This window comes from Phacochoerus africanus, chromosome 6 (genome assembly GCF_016906955.1).
Source record: "Phacochoerus africanus isolate WHEZ1 chromosome 6, ROS_Pafr_v1, whole genome shotgun sequence".
NCBI lineage: Eukaryota > Metazoa > Chordata > Mammalia > Artiodactyla > Suidae > Phacochoerus > Phacochoerus africanus.
This window is the reverse complement of record NC_062549.1, coordinates 41,459,823-41,474,255: the sequence shown is the minus strand read 5'-3', so window position 1 is coordinate 41,474,255 and position 14,433 is coordinate 41,459,823.

Below are 14,433 nucleotides of genomic sequence, written 5' to 3'. Positions count from 1 at the left end.
AGTGTCCCGCCATACCACCCTGAACACGCCTAATCTCCTCATGCCTTTGGTTTCAGCTATGAATTGGTGCCTACCTCAGTTGTGAATTAATGATGACTTAAAATACTACATTTTTGCAAATAAAACTGAGAGCTGCCTAAGGACAAGAATACATTGTTTTATTCATCTTGGGATTCCCCCAGTACCTAGAGTGGATTCTAATTTAGAGCAAATGGAGATTAATAAATGTGTAAATGAATGAACATACAATGCAGTTGTGTATGTTCATGTACTTTTGGCTTATGCTGGTGCTGAAGGAATATCACCTTGTTTAACCCTGTGGCTTTACAGATCTAAAGCTTATCTAAAAGAGGCAAATCCAAGGAAATAAGGCACATTTCCTCTTGGGATTTTGCATAGTCCAGAGTGAAAAGTTCGTTAGAGACAGTCTTTATTAGTAAGCATTGTCTGTGGGTCTTAGCAGGTTAAATCTGGCAACAATTATCTGCTAAGCATCTTAGTTCCTGTCTAAGAAGGGTTTAAACACTCAGGGGTTACTGGAATCTTCACTGGCTCACAAGCCAATTTACTATTAAGTAAATAACTTTAAAATACTGTCTAAGCTGTTTTAAATTTGATGCATAGAGATTTAGATGAACTGAAGTTTCCCATCTCCAAGAGATTAAGATAGGGTCTTATTCAGTGACATTTACTATACTATTAATTTCCTGGTATAAATGATACTCCCTTAGATGGTGCCACTATTGTTTTTTGTTTTTCAGCTCTCTTTTTTTATTAGAATATTTAAAGGGATCAGATACATTTTCGAATCATTTAAGATGTATTTTGATGTTGAATAGGTGGAAAGCAACAGATAACAAATGTTAAGTATTGATCTCAATGTAGGTAAATTTGCATATCCTAAAATACATCTGGGGCATTCTCTTGCAGTGCAGCCAGTTAAGGATCTGATATTGTCACTGAAACAGCTTGGGTCAGTGCTGTGGCACGGGTTCGATCCCTGGCCCAGAAACTTCCACATGACAAGGGTGCAGCCAAAAATAAGAAATAAAGTACGTTTGAGTAGTCCCAATTAGCTGGCAATATTTTTTCTGTCCTTTTGGTTAAATCTTTCCTCTTGATGAAGTTAAGATATACAATAGCAGTTACCACTTAGCTGAACTCGAACAGGTGATGTGCTCTGTACTCTTATTCTTTAATCTTCATGGAGAAGTAGGTCTTTATTTTCCTAATGATAAAACTGCCTCAGAGATGTTAAGTTCAAGGTCATTCAGCCATTAGAACTAGAACTGGATGCCAAACACACATTAGGTCAATACTAAAGCCCACAACACATGTATTTTTACCATTCTTGAGATTGTAAAATAGTGAAGTTTAAAAGCTGAAGGGCACAACTTTTTTCAGGACTATGTATAACTACATAAATTTTAGGTACAAATTAGGTTAAAAAAAGTATAAATACTACAAAAATTCCAACTACAAATTAAATGAAATAACTGAAGTAGATATTAGATGCTGGTCACTGGGTGTCTATACAGGAGGGACACATAACCACTTTGGAGATCAGTTTCCCCAGAGGAGAGACCATGTGAGGAGTGACAGGAAGGTTGAGTGGGAGGTGGGGTTTGGGAAGGGGGTGCCAATGTGGGGAGGTCCTGGATGAGGGAGCAGTAGGAACAAAGGCAGTACCCATAGCCTGTATCAAGACTCAGTAAAAGAAGATCATGTGATAGCCAGAGCTCTTAGGAAGGAATAAAAAGTGGCCACCTCTCCCATTCAAGTGAAACTTTTGGATTAAGGTCAAAGAATTTGTGGGTTTTTTTTCTGGGGGGGTGGACACACCCATGGCATATGGAAGTTCCCAGGCTAGGGGTTGAATCAGAGCTGCATCTATACCACAGCTCATGGCAATGCTGGATCATTAACCCTCTGAGCAAGGCCAGGGGTCGAACCCTTGTCCTCATGGATGCTAGTCAGGTTTGTGACCCACTGAGCCACAATGGGAACTCTCAAGATCAAAGACTTTCGAGTTTAGAATTCCTACTGTGGCACAATTGTGTTAGGCCATCTCTGTAGCACCAGGACGCAGGTTTGATCCCAGCCCGACACTGGGTTAAGGGATTGCACAGGTTGCAGTTGTGGCTCAGATCTGATACCTGGCCTATGAACTCCATATACCATGGGGCAGCCAAAAAAAAAAAAAGACTTTGGGCTTTATATTTTGTCTGCTTCACCAAATCCTAGGTGTCCTTGGATTTGTTTTTGCTCATATAAATAGGATTTCTCTGAGGGCTTTGTCCTGATCGATTGCCTTGTCCAGAAAGGCCACAGAGTTGTAAACATACAGACAATTATTCAAAACAAAACATTATCCTACTGTTTGGAGGGCTAATAAGCCACATCCCCTCCAGAAATGGGAGGGATGGAGGAGGTGAATTGGAAGGAGGGGAAAGGAGACGTGGGAGTGACTGCGAAAATACCTTAAGATACCTCACTCTGCCTTTCTCCATGAATGAACATGTGCTTTTTGGGTATAAACTGCAAAGTTGTATCTAAAGAATTAGGACCACTTCAACTGAGAACCATGGTGGTAAACGGAATATGATGCAACTTAAAGATATAAATTTTTACATCGATCTGTATATACCAGTTAAAAGAGTTCAACAACAAAAAGGAAGAGTATTTGACACATTATTAAATATGTAGCTCATTCTGTAGTATAAGCTGAATAAAGGAATTTCAAAGTTTAGATGCAGGAGTTACCTGACAGCCTAGTGGTTAATGATTCAGCGTTGTCACTGCTGTGGCTCATTGTCACTGCTATGGCTTGTGTTCCATCCCTGGCCTGGAAACTTCCACCTGCTGCAGGTATGGGCAAAAACAAACAAACAAACAAAAAACCCAGTATAGTTCTATGAAGGATTTCATTTAAGAATGTGGGCTCTGGCTCAGCGGTTAATGAACCCAACTAGTATCCATGAGGATGCAGGTTCGATCCCTGGCCTTGCTCAGTGGGTTAAGGATCCGGTGTTGCCGTGAGCTGTGGTGTAAGTTGCAGACACGGCTCGGATCTGGCATTGCTCTGGTGTGGCGTAGGCCAGCAGCTACAGCTCTGATTGGACCCCTAGCCTTGGAACCTCCATATGCTGTGGATGCAGCCCTAAAAAGACCAAAAAAAAAAAAAAAAAAAGTGTGGGCTCTGAAGGAGCCTGACTGTCTGGGTTCAAGTCCCAGTTCCACCACCCTAATAACTGTAACCTCAGCAAGTTACATGAACCCTCCGGTGCCTCAATTGCTCCATTTGTAAAATGGGCAAAATCATAATAGTAGCCTCAGTGGTTGTTGTAGGAGTGAGTGCATGCACATAAAGTACCTCAAAGGGGGACCCACATCTAGTAAACATTAGATGACATTGTTAAACTTCGTACAGAAGTCACAAACAGGCAGCCCAAACCAAATCAGGCCTGCAAGTATATTTTGGTTTGGGGGCATGATATTCAAAAAAGTGAGAAATTGAATGAATGGCTTTAGACAAACAAGTATTCTCCATTGCACAGGTCTCAGCATGATAACAGTCTCACACCCAACCTGACTCATATGTGCATGTTACCTGCTTACTCTATGAGCATTCAAGTTCACAAGCAGTGGTTTAGGAGAATTTGTGGAAGATGGATTAATAACAAGTAATTGCTAACTAGAGGCTGGCTTCACTAAGCATAGCCATGCTTTCTCCTCACAAGCCTACTGTATTTTAACAATTGTTTACAAGTTCTGCCCCTCACTCAGCCAGAATTCTCTGCATGTAAGACAATGTTTTGTTTTGTTTTTGTTTTTGTTTGTCTTTTTTGGGGTCACACCCACAGCATATGGAAGTTCCCAGGCTAGGGGTCGACTTGGAGCTACAGCTGCCATCCTACGCAACAGCCACAGCAATGCAGGATCCCAGCCGTGTCTGCAAACTACACCGCAGCTCATGGCAATGCTGGCTCCTTAACCCACTGAGCAAGGCCGAGGATTGAACCCATCTCCTCATGGATACTAGTTGGCTGTGTAACTGCTGAGCCGTGATGGGGACCCCCAAGACAAAGCTCTATTTGTCTTTTCTTATCTCTAGAACATGTCATAGATCCTGATGCTTCTCCATGAAACTTTGTGGTCTGAATGAACATGCTATAGTATAAAGTAGGCTAGTGGGCTCTGAAGAAGTATTAATGGGTTGGGGCTGGTATATGTAAAGGACAAACTGGAAGTTCATGTCAAAGATGTGATAGATAGGGTAGGAGTTTCCTGGTGGCTCAGTGGGTTAAGGATCCAGCATTGTCACTGCTGTGTTACGGGTTCAGACCCTGGCTTGGGAACTTCTGCATGCTGAGGGTGTGACCCCAGATTTAAGGAGCTGTTTTGATATATCTCACATTTGTTCCCCTTCTCCCCCAAAAAGTTGTGATGGGTAAGCGGTGTATATGGTGTTCAACACACTAGGTTTGGGGTACAATGGAAAGCAGGGTGTGAGGGAAAAAAAGTAGGCTGAAAAGATAGCTCAGAGACACTTTAAGGTGTTTGAAATGAAAAATGGTGTGAGATTTGGAAATAAATACTTCACAAATGGTCCATAATACATATATTTGGTGTATATGCTCATGAATATTATTTCTAGTGTAATCATTACCTAGATAGTCAGTACCTTTTGAATCAGGTATGAGGTAGAATAACTTTATTCTTTTTTGGAGGGGGTTGGTCAGGGTGTGCAGCAGCTTGATGTGGGATCTCAGTTACCCGATCAGGGATTGAACCTGGGCTGCAGTGGTGAAAGTGCCAAGTCCTAACCACTAGACCACCAGGGAACTCCTTGAATACCTTTATTCTTATTTGATAAGTTTGTGGGTTGACTTTTTATTACCCTGTACAAATACAGTTTTCCTTTGAGTCACCATTCTCTCATTAAACAGTCCTGCCTTGGTGTTCTGTGTGTTTTCCCTTTTATTTTTAATCATGATTAATCTTCCCAGCTGCTTAGTTATATAATAATATCCTGTGTATTTAAACACAAGCCTACAGATTGAATTTCTCAGAAAGTTCAAGAGCTTTTTAAAACCACAAGATCTCTCTTATGGATGTTACAAAGATTCCTTATGAACTCAACATTAATCATTTAAGAAGCTGTTTTGCTATATCTCACATTTGTTTCTTGCTGCTGTGGTTTTATCCTATGTTAATCTTTAAGTGGACTAATAAGTTGAGAAAGTTCTCACCGAATCAGTATAAAGACACCTCCTCCACTCCTTTCTTGTAAACTATTTCATGTGGTTGTTAGAATAGATCTATTTGAATCTTGGTTTTGGGGGGGAATATATTATATAACATATACATATTCCATTAATATTAATATATTAATATTGCTATGTTAATATATATAATGTTATATATTATTATATATTCTCTCTTCTCTGAAAGATTATTTTCTAAAATTAATGTATTTCTTAAAAGGAATCCAACTTGGAAAGGAAGAAGTAAAACTATCCCTATTTGCAGATGACATGATACTATACTTAGAGAATCCGAAAAACTCTACCAGAAAACTATTAGAGCTCATCCATGAATTTGGCAAAGTCGCAGGATACAAAATCAATACACAGAAATCAACGGCATTTCTATACACTAACAATGAAAGAGCAGAAAAGGAAATTAGGGAAGCAATCCGTTTACCATCACATTCAAAAGAATAAAATACCTAGGAGTGAACCTACCTAAAGAGACAAAAGATGTGTATACTGAAAACTATAAGCCACTGATGAAAGAAATCAAAGATGACACAAATAGATGGAAAGATATACCATGCTCATGGATTGGAAGAGTTAATATTATCAAAATGACTATACTACCTAAGGCAATCTACAGATTCAATGCAATCCCTATCAAATTACCAAGGACATTTTTCACAGAACTTGAACAAAATATGTTAAAGTTTGTTTGGAAGCACAAAAGACCCAGAATAGCCAAAGACATCCTGAGAAAGAAAAATGGAGCTGGAGGAATCAGGCTCCTGGACTTCAGACTATACTACAAAGCAATAATCATCAAAACCACATGGTACTGGCACAAAGACAGAAATATAGATCAGTGGAACAGGATAGAAAGACCAGAATTAAACCCACGCACCTACAGCCAACTCATCTGTGACAAAGGAGGCAAGAAGATACAATGGAGAAAGGACAGCTTGTTCGATCAGTGGTGCTGGGAAAACTGGACAGCCACGTGGAAAAGAATGAAATCAGAACACTCCCCAACACCATACACAAAAATAAACTCCAAATGGATTAAAGACCTAGATATAAGACCAGACGCTATCAAGCTCCTAGAGGAAAACATAGGCCAAACACTCTCTGACATAAACAACAGCAGCAGCATCTCCTCAGATCCACCTCTTAGGGTCTTGACAATAAAAACAAAAATAAACAGGACCTAATCCAACTGCAAAGTTTCTGCACAGCAAAGGAAACCCTAAACAAAATGAAAAGACAACCCACAGAATGGGAGAAAATCTTTGCAAGTGAATCAAATGACAAGGGATTAATTTCCAAAATTTATAAACACCTTCTGCAGCTCCATACCAAAAAAACAAACAACCCCATCAAAAAATGGGCAGAAGATCTAAACAGACAGTTCTCCAAAGAAGACATACAGATGGCCAAGAAACACATGAAAAATGTTCAACATCGCTCATTATTAGAGAAATGCAAATCAAAACCACCATGAGGTACCACCTTACACCAGCCAGAATGGCCATCACCAAAACGTCTACAAACAAGTGCTGGAGAGGGTGTGGAGAAAAAGGACCCCTCTTACACTGTTGGTGGGATTGTAAATTTGTGTAACCACTATAGAAAACAGTACGGAGATTCCTCAGAAAACTAAAAACAGAACTACCATTTGATCCAGCAATCCCACTCCCTGACTCGCAAAGACACATGTATTCCGATGTTCATTGCAGCACTATTTGCAATAGCCAAGACATGGAAACGACCTAAATGTCCATCGACAGAGGAGTGGATCAAGAAGAAGCGGTACATATACACAATGGAATATTACTCAGCCATCAAAAAGAATGAAATACCAGCATTTTTTGCAACAGGGATGGACCTAGAAACTATCATGCTAAGTGAAGTCAGCCATACAATGAGACACCAACATCAAATGCTTTCACTGACATGTGGAATCTGAAAAAAGGACAGACTGAACTTCTTTGCAGAACAGATGCTGACTCACAGACATTGAAAAACTTATGGTCTCCAAAGGAGACAGTTTGGGGGGTAGGGGGATGTGCTTGGGCTGTGGGATGGAAATCCTGTGAAATCAGATTGTTATGATCATTTTACAACTACGGATGTGATAAATTCATTTGAGTAATAAAAAATAAAATAAAATAAATGTATTTCTTTTTTCTTTTTTTTTTTTCTGATTTTAAATCTACACTGCAGCGAAAGTTTCCCAGGCTAGAGGTTGAATCAGAGTTGCAGTTGCAGTTTATGCCACAGCAGCTGCAACACCAGATCCGGGCCATATCTGACTTATGCTGCAGCGTCCGGCAATGCTGGATCCTTAACCCACTGTGCAAGGCCAGGAATTGAACTCGAATCCTCACAGAAACTATGTTGGGTTCTTAGCCTGCTGAGTCACAATGTGAACTCCTATTTACTCCCATTAACATTTTAGTCTAAAAAAAATGGGAGTTCCTGTTGTGGCTCGGCGGTAATGGGCCTGACTCGTATCAATGGGGAAGTGGGTTCCGTCCCTGGCCTCGCTTGGTGGGTTAAAGATCTGGCATTGCCGTGAGCTGCGGTGGTAGGTTGCAGACACTGCTCCAACCTGATGTTGCTGTGGCTGTGGTGTAAGCTGGCAGCTGTAGCTCCTATTTGACCCCTAGCCTGGGAACTTCCATATGTCATAGGTACAGCCCTAAAAAGACGGACAAACAAACAAAAACCCCAAAAAACATTTTAGTCTGTGTCCTTCCAATTTTTTCCTTGGAAAACATATACAAAATTGGTATATTTTACACAATATTTTTAAGTCTGCATTTTAGCTTAGTAATACAATTTGAAAAAGATCATATTAAAAAATTCTTAATTTTTATTCTAGAGGACATTATTTAATTTAATGGGAATACGTTCTCGCTCTTATTCTGCAATTGTAATCCAAACAAACCAAAGGCCTCAAGCCTTCTCGAGTCAAACCTTCCTTCAATAACCATATAAAGTTATTTAATCCCCTATTCCATGTAATGTTCTATCAAAAACCAGCATAATAACTTTTGTCAGTATTTATAAGGATTTCCTGGGTAGAAAGGTCTACAGGATTTATGTACTTACATCGCTTCTCAGAATAGTTTCTTGGAGTTTCCATCATGGCCCAGCAGAAATGAATCTGACTAGGAACCATGAGGTTGCATGTTTGATCCCTGGCCTCGCTCAGTGGGTTAAGGATCCGGCATTGCCATGAGCTGTGGTATAGGTTGCAGACACGGTTCTGATCTGGTGTTGCTGTGGCTGTGGTGTAGGCCAGGGGCTACAGCTCTGATTAGACCCCTAGTCTGGGAAGCTCCATATGCTGCCATTTTGGCCCTAAAAAGACCGAAAAAAAAAAAAAAAAAGAATAGTCTCATTCACCTTTGTCCTATTATGGATGAATTTTTTTTTTTTGTCTTTTTAGCTATTTCTTGGGCCGCTCCCACGGCATATGGAGGTTCCCAGGCTAGGGGTCGAATCGGAGCTGTAGCCACCGGCCTATGCCAGAGCCACAGCAACTCGGGATCCACGCTGCATCTGCAACCTACACCACAGCTCACGGCAACGCCGGATCGTTAAGCCACTGAGCAAGGGCAGGGACCGAACCCGCAACCTCATGGTTCCTAGTCAGATTCGTTAACCACTGCGCCACCACAGGAACTCCCCTATTATGGATGAATTTGAACCTCTTTTTTCATATGTATAAAGACCATTGAATTATCCTTTAATTCTTTTTTTAATTTATTTTATTTTTTTCTGCTGTACAGCACGGGGACCAAGTTACACATACATGTATACATTCTTTTTCCTCCCATTGTTTTGTTGCGATGTTAGTATTTAGACATCGTTTTCAATGCTACACAGCAGGATCTCATTGTTAATCCATTCCAAAAGCAATAGCTTGCATCTGATAACCCTAGCTCCCAATCCCTCCCACTCCCTCCCTCTCCCCCCGGGCAGCCACAAGTCTATTCTCCAAGTCCATGAGTTTCTGTTCTGAGGAGATGTTCATTTGTGCCATATATTAGATTCTAGTTATAAGTGACATCATATGGTATTTGTCTTTCTCTTTGTGACTTACTTCACTCAGTATGAGAGTCTCTAGTGTTCCATCCATGTTGCTGCAAATGGCATTATGTCATTTTTTTATGGCTGAGTAATATTCCATTGTGTATATATACCATGTCTTCCTAATTCAGTCGTCTTTTGATGAACATTTGGGTTGTTTCTGTGACTTGGCTGTTGTGAATAGTGCTGCAATGAACATGAGGGTGCATGTGTCTTTTCTAAGGAGAGTTTTGTCTGGATATATGCCCAAGAGTGGGATTGCTGGGTCATATGGTAGTTCTATGTATAGAGTTCTAAGGTACCTCCATACTGATCTCCAATAGTGGCTGTACCAGCTTAATGATGGCCATTCTGACTGGGGTGAGGTGGTATCTCCTGGTAGTTTTGATGTGCATTTCTCTAATAATCAGGGATGTTGAGCATTTTTTCATGTGCTTGTTGGCCGTCTGTATATCTTCCTTGGAGAACGGTCTATTCAGGTCTTTTGCCCATTTTTCCATTGGGTTGTTGGCTTTTTTGCTGCTGCTTTGTATAAGTTGTTTGTATAGTCTAGAGATTAAGCCCTTGTCCATTGCATCATTTGAAACTGTTTTCTCTCATTCTGTAAGTTGTCTTTTTGTGTTCTTTTTGATTTCCTTTGCTGTGCAAAATCCTGTTAGTTTGATGAGGTCCCATTGGTTTATTTTTGCTCTTATTTCTATTGCCTTGGGACAATGACCTGAGAAAGATATTCCTGAGGTTGATGTCAGAGAATGTTTTGCCTCTGTTCTCTTCCAGGAGTTTGATGGTGTCTTGTCTTATATTTAGGTCTTTCAGCCATTTTGAGTTTATTTTTGTGCATGGTGTGAGGGTGTGTTCAAGCAGTTTTTGGGTTGAGTCCTTAGGGTTTTCTTTGTATAGTATCATGTCGTCTGCATACAGTCTTTAATTAATTCTTTGTATTTTTTGTCAACTTGAAGATTATTAAAAACTTTTCTTTCATGACTTAGTATATTTTCTGTTTTGATTTCTTACATTTAGGTCCACACAGAATGAATTTTAAGTAAGACGTGAGATATAGATCCCAGTGAACCGGTAGTACCAACCATCTTAAGCATGTATTCTGTTTCCATCTGTATTTGAATCTGAAGTCTATTTTAAATAAATTAGAGGTCATTCTTATGAATAAATGTTCTCATAACTCCCTTCATTAAAAATAAAAGACCCCTTGAGAAGCGGGTGGTCGTACTGTATCATTTTTCATAAATCTGTTTTTTAAAAAATTACTGTTGGTCCAAAGTGGCACCTTCTGGAGCATCAATCAAATTTTAGTCCATCCCGTCAACTTTCTCTTTCACCATTGTGGTCCCCCGCCCACACCGCTTCTCTTTTTCCCTCCTGGAACAGTGAAAAGGCAGCAGAAGAGAGGAAGAGGAAAAAACAGAAGCCTGTAAACCACACTGCGAGTTAGCATACTTCTGGGCAAAAACTCGAAACACAGTTCTAAATCACCTTGACTCTTATTTTTTTCTCCTGGTTTTGGACAGATACAGACGAAAACAAGATTTCCATTTTGTTTTCTGACTGGTTAGCTCGGACATGAACCATAATAAACAAGAGACGTGGGTCCTTAGAATCATCCAAAGAATGTGAAACAGACTAATACATTAGCCCATCCGAACTAATATTCATACAAATAAAATTTCAAGATCCATTTAGTGTGGATGGAGCTGGTGCTGTTAAGGACAGTTTTTCCCATGAAGGCCTGGTTGTCTTCTGTGGATGTGGGTCCAATTCACATTTACTGGTTATGTGAGGAATAGCTTGTGACACCTGAGTTAATGGACATGTAATTCTGAGTGATTCTCGTGATGTTTAGTGTCCTGTATGCACTGACGGCTCACACAGCGGCTCAGTTCAACTCATAAACTTGCTCTGGGGAGCTGGTTCTTATTTTCTCTGGCTTTCTCATGTCTGTGCCTGTGAGAGTGAGAGAGGATAGTTGAGCAATAGATGAAATTTATGTTGTGTTGCCTGAATGTCAGTGGAAAAATTAAGCCATTGTGTGCCTCAGAGGTATGGGCTCTGACAGACCAATCCAGCTGGGTCCTAGTGAGAAACTGGAGGTCAAAGATATATATTTTGCTCCCACCAGAGGAAGATTTACTATTCCAACGAATTCCCGGTGCAGCCTCACTGGTCCTGGTTCATAGAACGTTCTTAGAACGTTCTTAGAAAATACATTGAGCAGGATGGAAAAATGGAGAGAAAAGGAAATTGGGGCAGGTGTGGCTCTGAGGGATGACCACTTTGCTGAAGGGCCACTCTCCTGTCCTGTCCAGAGTGGTCCACAGACCACGGGGAAGGCCTGAACTTAGTTTTGTAGTTTCTCAGAGCATCTGGGATATGAAGACCTTCTTATCTGAGGCAAAGGGCATTTTCTTGTCATTGGTAAATCTTCTCCCACTATTAAAAAAAAAAGTCACTTAGCTCTTCCTTCATCTTTTCCCCTTTGTTCAAGGGAAAGAGAAAGGGGAAGGGCCCATTTTGTTTTGTGTGTGTCTTGATTTTTAAATTTTTTAATCTTTTTTGGGGGGGTGCTTCTTAGGGATGCACCCACGGCTCATGGAGGCTCCCAGGCTAGGGGTTGAATCCGAGCTGTAGCAGCCAGCCTATACCACAGTCACAGCAATGCAGGATCCAAGCTGTGTTTCTGACCTACACCACAGCTCATGGCAACACCAGATCCTTAACCCACTGAGTGAGGCCAGGGATCAAATCCACAACCTCATGGTTCCTAGTCAGATTTGTTTCTGCTGTGCCACCATAGGAACTCCAGATTTTTTAACCTTGATGTAAGCTCCCAGACGGGAATTTTTTTTTCAATGACATTTCTGGGATATAACTCCTTAGATATTGAGTAGTGATTTAAGTCACTATTTAGGTTGACGTGACACTTTCTGTTTGGAGTTTTGTCTCTCCTCAATCCAGCAACATTTTGGCCAATCTTTTGTGAAAACATCTGTGAAGGTGAAAATATCTTCTCTGTAAATCCAGATTTTCATAACTTTGGTTGCTCTAAGTGAGTGCCTCCCTTGCCTTGGTGTTTTGTGCTACATCTGGAAAAGGAAGAAGGAGGTATCAGTTACTGCAGATGCACTTAACGTCAATCCTAATGAACATGAAATAAATTTCACTTGAAATCTTCGCTTCTGATCAACCAACTCAAATAAAATCTAATATTTACGTCTAAAAACTTCAAGAATCCATAGGTCTGGATATTTTTAAAATGTGAAATTTGGATATAACCCTATCTTTGCATATATTCTGAGTAATTGAAAAGACTATGCATTCTGTTATTGTTGGGGGAAGTCTTTTTAATGTCAGTTAAATCCTGTTGCTTGATGATGTTCTATATCCTTGCTAATTCTATGTCTAATTGTTCTATCAATAGTTGAGAGAAGAATGTTGAATTCTCCCGCTGTAATTGTGGATTTGTCTATTTCTTCTTTTCATTCTGTCAGTTTTTGCTTCATAGGTATTTTAGCTCTATTGTTTGGTGCTTCCATCATATTTAATATTGCTATGTCTCCTTGGTGATTAATCTTTTTGGCATTATGGCATGTCCCTCTATCTCTCGTACATAGCTTTGCTCTAAAGTGTACATTCTTGATATTATTATTGCCAATCCTGCTTTCTTTTGATTAGCTTTTGGATGATACGTCTTTTTCTATTCTTTTACTTTCAACCTACGTGTATGGTGGTATTTAAGTGAGTTTCTTGTAGATAGCATCCAGTTGGGTCATATTTTCTAAGCTAGCTTGCCAATCTCTGTCTTTCAGGTAGTGTATTTAGATAATTTACATTTAATGTAATTACTGATGTTAGAACTTAAATCTGCTATTTTACTGTTTTTTGTTTATCTATTTATTTATTTTGCTTTTTATGGACCACAAACTTTTTTTTTAATTCTATTTTCATTTATCTATACTGTTTAAATTTAAATTTTATAATTTTATTTTGTACATTCTCCTATGGCTATAGTGTTTTGTTTTTGTTGTTTTGTTGTGCCCATAGCATGCAAATTTCCTGGGTCAGGTATTGAACCCATACTACGGCAGCGACCTGAGCCACAGCAATGACAATTCTGGATCCTTAACCCACTGAGTCACGCTGGAATTCCAATGGTGTTTTTGAGTGTATTTCTCTCTCTCTCTCTCCTTTTTTTTTTTTTTGGCTACACCAAAACCATGTGGAAGTTCCTGGGCCAGGGATTGAACTCCTGTCACAGTGTGACTCAAGCAGGTGCAGTGACCATGCCACATCCTTAACCTACTGTGGCACAAGAGAACTCCCCTTCATTCTTGAAGGGTAGTTTCACTGGATATAGAATTCTGGGTTGAAATTTCTTTTATTTCAGCACTTCAAAAATGTTTCACCACTTCTTTTCAGCTTCTGTAGTTTCTGATGATAAGTTGGCTATTGTTCAAGGTGTAGATAGATGTAAGGTATTGTTTCAGCTTTCAAGATTTTTTTGTCTTTCAAGATAGATGTAAGGTATTGTTTCAGTTTTCAAGATTTTTTGTCTTTAGGGTTTTTTGTTGTTCAAATTTCATTATTATATTTAGTAGAATAAACTTACATATAAATAAATATAAGAGCAAATACTATGTTTAGTTTTGAAAAGTTTCACTTGGAATGGAATTTCTTTTGGTTTGTCCTGTTTGTGGTATATTTATGGTTGAAACTAGGTTTATGTCTTTTGCCAGATTTAGGAAGTTTTCAGCCATTATTTCTTCAAATAATATTTCAGTCTTGCTCTCTTTGTCCTTCCTTATAAGATTTTTGTTATGGGCCCATAGATCATTATTTCCCCCAGTCTATTTTCTCTGTATTGTTCAAATTGGGCAATTTCTGTTGATCTATATTATAGGTCTCAGGGGGTTTGTTTTTTGATTTTTTTCTTTTTTTTTTCCATGCTGACCCTTCCATTTTGCTATTGACTCCACCCACTAAGGGTTTTCTTTTGGGGGAGGGGGCACACCCATGGCATGTGTAGGTATCCAGGCTAGGGGTTAAATTGGAACTGTAACTGCCAGCC